General features: G+C 50.3%; 3 long non-coding RNA genes across 4 annotated transcripts; 1 reads left to right on the top strand and 2 right to left on the bottom strand.

Annotated features, from left to right (window-relative positions):
• Positions 1-2,247: 2,247 nt before the first annotated feature.
• LOC143840612 (uncharacterized) lies at positions 2,248-3,364 on the bottom strand. The gene is made up of 2 exons (XR_013232255.1): positions 2,984-3,364; positions 2,248-2,413 (listed from the first exon to the last, which is right to left on the bottom strand). It is a non-coding gene; the product is annotated as an uncharacterized LOC143840612 (long non-coding RNA).
• Positions 3,365-4,559: 1,195 nt separating this feature from the next.
• Positions 4,560-5,535, bottom strand: LOC143840613 (uncharacterized). The gene is made up of 2 exons (XR_013232256.1): positions 5,357-5,535; positions 4,560-4,786 (listed from the first exon to the last, which is right to left on the bottom strand). It is a non-coding gene; the product is annotated as an uncharacterized LOC143840613 (long non-coding RNA).
• Positions 5,536-5,644: 109 nt separating this feature from the next.
• On the top strand, positions 5,645-7,941 carry LOC143840614 (uncharacterized). Of its 2 annotated transcripts, none has more exons than XR_013232258.1 (3): positions 5,645-5,776; positions 7,371-7,499; positions 7,618-7,941. It is a non-coding gene; the product is annotated as an uncharacterized LOC143840614 (long non-coding RNA). The 2 variants fall into 2 exon arrangements; XR_013232257.1 differs by having other exon boundaries at positions 7,698-7,941.
• Positions 7,942-8,281: the final 340 nt, after the last annotated feature.

Consider the following 8,281-nt stretch of genomic DNA (forward strand, 5'->3'; position numbering starts at 1 on the left):
GTGGTCCACGGTGTCAAAAGTGGCCGACAGGTCCAGAAGAACCAGCACTGCCGCCCCGCCCCTATCCAGCTGGCGGCGGAGATCATCCAACAGGGCGACCAGCACCGTCTCCACCCCGTGGCCAGGTCAGAAACCAGACTGATATGGATCGAGTGCCGAAGTTTCTTCCAAGAATGCCAGGAGCTGGCCTGCCGCAGCCCTTTCAACCACCTTGCCCAGGAACGCCAAGTGCGATACCGGGCGGTAGCTGTCTGGGTCCCGTGGATCCAGCATAGATCTTTTCAGGAGAGGGCAAACCACTGCCTCCTTCAGCTGCTCAGGGAACTCCCCGGAATCCAGGGAGAGATTGACAATATCCCTGAGCTGACCTCCTATCCTCTGGCCACCTCCCTTGAGGAGCCATGACGGACAGGGGTCGAGAGGGCACGTGGTCGCCCTGACCGAACCTAGCAACTCGTCCACTGCGGGTAAGGAGAGCCGTCTGAAGCCATCGAACGTCACCTCCAAAGGCGGCCAACGGGTCTCCAGTTCATTTACTGTCTTAACTGTGGCGGGAAGAGCGCGGCGGAGCGACGAGACTTTGTCCGCAAAATGTGTTAATGTGTTGGAAGGTGTTTTTATTGGGGAACTATATGTGTTGTAACACACCATGAGCCTTTTGGGAGTGGTGGGCTAAAAATCAAATAATAATAATGATGATGATGATTATAATAATAATAATAATGATAATAGCAGCAGCTACAAAACAGAATTTCATTGAGAAAACATATTGTGCATGATTATTTCAGTCAAAAGTAAAACCATCTGAATTGTATAAGGAGAGGCTTACCCAAAAATAGGACCTTGAATCGACCCTCCTCAGTAGCCAATCTGTGCACTGGATTTATAACATGTACAATGTGTCAAATGTATACCAAATCCAGAAACAAAAGGAGCGGGGAAGGGAGCCTGGGAGGACCCTCCCACTGGCCAGAGTCCAACAGCCCCAGAGTCCTCAGGCAGGCCTTCAAGCCCTGCGTCTCTCTCTGCTTCTCCCCCAGACACAGGCAGGCACCCCAGACACAGGCAGGTTCTGATATTACATGTACATGTAGAGGGGGCATAAATAACCCTCTTTCAAATGCTACAAAAGAGAATTTCACTGAGAAAACATATCATGCATGATTATTTTAGTCCAAAGGAAATCCATGTGAATTGTATCAATCAATCAATATTTATTTACGGTCATTCAGACCAAAATTAAAATACCAGCAATTAAAAACTAAGACAGTTTAAAAAGAGAAAAAACAGTAATAGTACTATAAAAATTTTAAAAGATCTGACAACATAAAAACTTTAAGATGTTGCATTCAATATTTAAAACATAGTTTAAGTTGCCAGTGACAAATGGCTCTTTGTACTTTTGAAATTGGATCAGAGAGAAATTTTCTGACCCACATACATGGTACGCAGTTTCACGGCGGCAGTGCAAAATTTAGCTGTGCAGAGAGTTATTTGCCTGTCTTTGTCTTGAAGCAGCACCTTGACTTTCTCCTTTGGGTAAGATCTTGGGTAGGTGTTCAAAATTGGCTGAATAAAGTTACATCTGATGGTATCATAAATGGGGCAGAACAGAAGCAAGTGTTCGTCTGACTCTATCCATCCGCTGACACAAAGACAGAGTCTCTGAGCAAGACGGGTTTTTTTGTAACACCCCTCCAACACAGCTGTAGGTAGAGCTGAGCATCTCGCTTGGGTGAAGGCCCTTCTATGGGTGTTAAGTTTGAGGTCTGACAGATATGGGGCTGGAACAAGCTTGTATCGGATCCTATCTGGACACAAGCGCCTGGCTGTTCTCTGTTGGCAGGAGGGTCTGGCTACGAGGGGGGGCAATGGAAGGCCTCCACCACATGCGGGAGAGCCAGTGGACGAGAACCGAGATGTCCCTCCCAGTAGTTCAGACTGTTGTGAAGATGGGGGACAATAAATTCCATCAGACCTGACGGAGTGAGTTTTGACACTGAAACGCTCCTCCCCTGAACATCTTGTTGAACCCCCATGAAGTCCTCCTGCAAGACTCGAATTCAGCAATAAAGCTTCTTGCTGTGACGTGGGTATGTTAAACCTAAAACCTGTGCACCAGTGTTTAAACCCCAAAACAGGAAAAGTTCCAGTAATCCAATATAAATCAGGAGAGAAACTACCGGTGGAAGAGAACAAAGTTTATTGCATAGAGTTGCCTTTTAATCATAAATATAAGGCTGCATAGAATGAGAACGGTTTGTTTTAATGAAAAGCAGAAACACTGAAGCCCATGGGAGACAGCTGCCAGGGCCAATCTGGTGGTGGCACGTAGAGACAGGGAGATTTCCCGAGACGTCCTCTGGATCCTTTTCGTGTCCCCGCTTCTCCAAAAGACCAGCTGGACGCATTCCTGCAAGGCAAAAACATGGCGGTAAGCAGGGATCGTGGACTCCCCTCCGCCGGCATCCTCCAGGGACATCCACAGCCCTCAGTTGGCCAACATCCACCGGGGTCCGTCAGCCGGCCTCCACGGACTTCCACCTGCGAATGGCCACTGGCTCACATTCACACACACATTCACACCAGTGCGCCGCGCTGAGGGCGGGGAGCCACACAGCAACGGACACACCCCCATTCACTCACACATTCACACACACACATTCACGCCAGTGCGCCGCGCTGAGGGCGGGGAGCCACACAGCAACGGACACACCCCCATTCACTCACACATTCACACCGGTGCCCCATGCTGACGGCGGAAAGCCCCTCAGTTATGGAACACCCCATTCACACACACATTCACACACACACCCTCCCCAGCTGCATTCGCCAATTTCCGCCCCCTTCCAACCAGCCGAGTTCTGCCAGCTTCCGTCAGCTAACGTCATCAGGCGCTTCCGACCGTGGCACTCCGCCAGCTTCGAGTTGCCAGTTACCACTGCTTACACTACAAGTTGCCCCACAGAGTGGGACAACTTGCCTTTGGGCGCCTCTCCCCTCCGCAGGATCAGCCTCCTCCTCTCCGCATCCCCTCTGCCGGCCGCCTGGATCCGGGGGCCTGCCTGTGTCTGGGGGGAAGCAGAGAGAGACGCAGGGCTTGAAGGCCTGCCTGAGGACTCTGGGGCTGTTGGACTCTGGCCAGAGAGAGGGTCCTCCCAGGCTCCCTTCCCCGCTCCTTGGGAGGAAGAACCCCACACCAGCCATTCAGGGAGGGCGACAAACGCTTCCTCCTGGATCCCTTGGTTTCCATGGGATCCCAGCCTTCCTCTGGGACGCTCTGGGTGTGTCGCTTGGGTCTCCCATCCTTAACCTAGCCCTCAAAGCCCCCCTCCTCCCCAGGCTGTCCTGCCTGCCCCTGAACTGGCCATCCTCTGTAGCCGGTACTGTCCCCGTGGTAACGAGGCTTGCTTGGGGGAGTGGCCCTGTGATGTCACACAAGGGCATGGAAATGAGCCCCATCCCTCCCTTCAGACATTTCCCAGTCACCTCACAAGCAGCCCTGCAGAAATCTTCAGGGCCCACCTGGAAGCTCAGAAACCGATGACCTCTCAGCGCTCGGAGGATCCAACCCCGACGCCAAACACTGAGAGGAGTCTACAAACAAGCCATGATGACTGTTCTTGCCAATTAAAAACAACAGCTGAAAACCACCCTGGTTGAATTGGTGTTTGGATGGCCCTCCTCAGCAGCCAATCTCTGCATTGAATGTATAACATGTAGAATATGTCAAATGTCCACCAAATCCAGAAGCAAAAATGTCAAACATTCTGATATTACATGTACATATAGAGGGGGCATAAACAAATCTCTTTCAAAAGCTACAAAACAGAATTTCATTGAGAAAACATAACATGCATGATTATTTCAGTCCAAAGGAAATCCATGTGAATTGTATCAGGAGAGGCTTACCCCAAGAGCAGAAACACCATCCTAGAGTTAGATGCAGTTGTGAAGTCCGTAATCACTTCCGGGGAGACTGGTCTACTCCAAGAACATGGTCTGTGAAGTGACTTCCGGTCTCCCCAAATTGGCAGTAAGATTGCCAAGGGAATCCCCATAGAAAGTGCTTTTAATCCATATTTCCTTCTTCTGCTCAGTTTGACTTTCAGGGTTTTTGCCACCCATCTCAAAACAAGACAGGCAGCAAACACAGCGGACACTGCCTGGGAGCGCAAGAGAGAGAAAGCACAAGCGCCTGGCTGTTCTCTGTTGGCAGGAGGGTCTGGCTGCGAGGGGGGGCAATGGAAGGCCTCCACCACATGCGGGAGAGCCAGTGGACGAGAACCGAGATGTCCCTCCCAGTAGTTCAGACTGTTGTGAAGACGGGGGACAATAAATTCCATCAGACCTGACGGATTGAGCTTTGACACTGAAACGCTCCTCCCCTGAACATCTTGTTGAACCCCCGTGAAGTCCTCCTGCAAGACTCGAATTCAGCAATAAAGCTTCTTGCTGTGACGTGGGTATGTTAAACCTAAAACCTGTGCACCAGTGTTTAAACCCCAAAACAGGAAAAGTTCCAGTAATCCAATATAAATCAGGAGAGAAACTACCGGTGGAAGGGAACAAAGTTTATTGCATAGAGTTGCCTTTTAATCATAAATATAAGGCTGCATAGAATGAGAACGGTTTGTTTTAATGAAAAGCAGAAACACTGAAGCCCATGGGAGACAGCTGCCAGGGCCAATCTGGTGGTGGCACGTAGAGACAGGGAGATTTCCCGAGACGTCCTCTGGATCCTTTTCGTGTCCCCGCTTCTCCAAAAGACCAGCTGGACGCATTCCTGCAAGGCAAAAACATGGCGGTAAGCAGGGATCGTGGACTCCCCTCCGCCGGCATCCTCCAGGGACATCCACAGCCTTCAGTTGGCCAACATCCACCGGGGTCCGTCAGCCGGCCTCCACGGACTTCCACCTGCGAATGGCCACTGGCTCACATTCACACACACATTCACACCAGTGCGCCGCGCTGAGGGCGGGGAGCCACACAGCAACGGACACACCCCCATTCACTCACACATTCACACACACACATTCACGCCAGTGCGCCGCGCTGAGGGCGGGGAGCCACACAGCAACGGACACACCCCCATTCACTCACACATTCACACCGGTGCCCCATGCTGACGGCGGAAAGCCCCTCAGTTATGGAACACCCCATTCACACACACATTCACACACACACCCTCCCCAGCGGCATTCGCCAATTTCCGCCCCCTTCCAACCAGCCGAGTTCTGCCAGCTTCCGTCAGCTAACGTCATCAGGCGCTTCCGACCGTGGCACTCCGCCAGCTTCGAGTTGCCAGTTACCACTGCTTACACTACAAGTTGCCCCACAGAGTGGGACAACTTGCCTTTGGGCGCCTCTCCCCTCCGCAGGATCAGCCTCCTCCTCTCCGCATCCCCTCTGCCGGCCGCCTGGATCCGGGACTCTCGGGGTGTGTCACTTGGGTCTCTCGTCCTGAACCTCTTCCTCACAGCCCCACTCCTCCCCAGGCTGGACTGCCTGCCTCTGAGCTGGCTATCCTCTGCAGCCGTACTGTCCCCGTGGTAACGAGGCCTGCTTGGGGGAGTGGCTCTGTGATGTCACACAAGGGCATGGTAATGAGCCCCTCCCCCTCCTTCCTGTGGATCATGAGTGGGGGCTGTGTCCTTGTGTCAGGGAGGCCACGTAAGCTAAGATTCTTCCCCTTCTACCCAGCTCATGAAAGGAGCTGGAAGCTGGTGGGGAAATGGATCTGTTAACATGAAATGCTTCTTGAATATCTCACCAGGTGCTCTATTTCCATTGGACCTTTATTTCCATTGGACCTATCTGTATGCAGGGGGGGAGGGGACTAGGATAAATAAAATTTAAAAACACTGTTAAGCCACTAAGCCAAAAACAAATATTCCCCCAAACCTACATAAAAGTAAAAGATTGGGGAAGGCCATACAAAACCAAAGCAGTAAGCAACTGTGAGATCTGCATAGCTATTCATTATTGGTAGTTGGCTCCCAACGATTTTCATTGCTCTTGAAACTCTTTTGAGTGTATTCTCTGGAGTTACTTTCTGGTTTTAGGTTAAGAGTAATCTAAGAGTTCAGAGAGATCACTGGGGTGCCATTAATCAAAATTTGACCCCATATGCTAATGGAGTTGTAACTACTCAGAAGAGGAAAATTAATGTATATTCTTTGGCACCTTACTGGTAGTCTTTCTGTTCTATGAAACAATGAGGAGCAGTGAGAAGAGGGGAAGAGATTGGTACATCAGTAGATATTAGGGATGGTCACATACTGGCTCATGAAAATTCGCCACAAATTTTGGCCAGTTCGTGATTCAGGAAGTGAAGTTCACAGCACGGCAACCGGCACGAATGTTTCACGAACTTTCATGCTGTTTGTGTTGTGGTTCATGAAGGGGTACCTTTCCCCTTGGTTCAGCTCTCACATCAGGGGGATAACTTGCCCGAGACTGGGTGCAGAGCAGGTCAGTGGTGCCTTGGAAGGTCTTGAGGACACACACCATTTGCGAGAGGGTCAACGAATCACTGGAGATGATGCTGAACTCCTCTTCCCCATGGAGGATACTCATGGGAGAGATAACATCCTGCACCATGCTCTTCTGCTCCACCAAATGTGGCACAGGTGGAGTTCCTCATCCCCCTCCTCCTGTCTCTCATGCAGCAGACTGGCAGACTGCATGAGAAGTAGGTGGCCAGGTACCAGCAGGTCTTGAACGAGGATCACATCTCAAGGAGGGGCAGTATCCTAGGTGGTCTGCACAGTGATTCCAACCTCCAGTTTGATGCCTCTAGAGCAGGGGTAGTCAACCTGTGGTCCTCCAGATGTCCATGGATTACAATTCCCATGAGCCCCTGCCAGCATTTGCTGGCAGGGGCTCATGGGAATTGTAGTCCATGGACATCTGGAGAACCACAGGTTGACTACCCCTGCTCTAGATTGCACAGGGTCTGTTCTATACACCACAACACCTGTGCCAGTCATTTCTGCCATTTCCCCGGAAAGCACTTTCCTAGGAGCACCTTTTTTTGGGAGAAGTAATTCAGAACCCGGAAATCCAATCCTGACCAAACCTGGGGTGCAGATAGAAGAGAGTCAGCTAGATTGACTTGTGGATGGGAAGGAGAGAAAGAAGCAGGGAAATAGGAGCAACCGTGGGGCTTTTAGGGAAGGGGGAAAGGAGGGCGGGGGAAATTAGATGTTGTGCCCCACAAATCTTTGCACGTTCCCCCTTATGATGTCATAGTACAGAGACAGATACAAAACTTTAACAAAAATAAAACCTTAATAAGATTTATTTCTGCACCCCTATTAACGAATGCAAGCTCCCGAGCCCTTCTCTGTTACATTGTTTTCCTGCAGGTTGCTGCTTCTAAAGTGAAAACAGAAAGGGAAGTCAAACTCTATTGTAATCACCTTTGTCTCTAGCTTGACAAATGCTACACAGATGTGAAGAAGACCCTGCTAGCCTTCAATTCCCCCCCCCCTTCAGTGAGTAGTAAGAAAAACTAGCGTGGACTTAATTTATGAGCATACTGCTTTCTTCTTAGATTAACTGCTATGCACAGAAACATTACTGTATCCTAAGATAAAGGTTTTCTTTTATTAGGCGGAGCTGTTCCAAAAGAAACTAATTACATTAGCATTTTCCGACTTTAATCTCTGTGGGTCCTCTCCGGCATTTCACAGATGAAAAGACTCCCACTTGTGCTTGTCCAGACTCCAGAGACAGGGCCGAGAGAAGAGGCCTTGGACACAGCCTGGGGGCATCCCAAAGAACTGGATCGACACTGTTGTATTAATCACAAACCTGCCATAAGCCACAATGAATCATGGGACTGCAGAACAGATCGTTCAAGAAGATGGTCACACAAATCAGATTATAGATATAGAATAAGAAGTGCTGGTCTTTGTGCCTCACTTTTCACTACCTGACAAAGACTCACTGCTGAGGAGGTAACATTAAATGTAGAAAGAAATTGCACCTTTTCATACATGAGCAACACCCGGGATTGCCCTAGTGTAGATCCCCCAGAACCAGAGAGCCGGTTTGGTGTAGTGGTTAGGAGTGCAGACTTCTCATCTGGTGAGCCGGGTTCAATTCTGCACTCCCCCACATGCAGCCAGCTGGGTGACCTTGGGCTCGTCACAGCACTGATAAAGCTGTTCTGACCGAGCAGTGATATCAGGGCTCTTTCAGCCTCACCCACCTCACAGGGTGTCTGTTGTGGGGAGAGGAATGGGAAGGTGATGGTAAGGCACTTTGAGCCTCC

This window comes from Paroedura picta, chromosome 6 (assembly GCF_049243985.1).
Source record: "Paroedura picta isolate Pp20150507F chromosome 6, Ppicta_v3.0, whole genome shotgun sequence".
Classification (NCBI taxonomy): Eukaryota; Metazoa; Chordata; class Lepidosauria; order Squamata; family Gekkonidae; genus Paroedura; species Paroedura picta.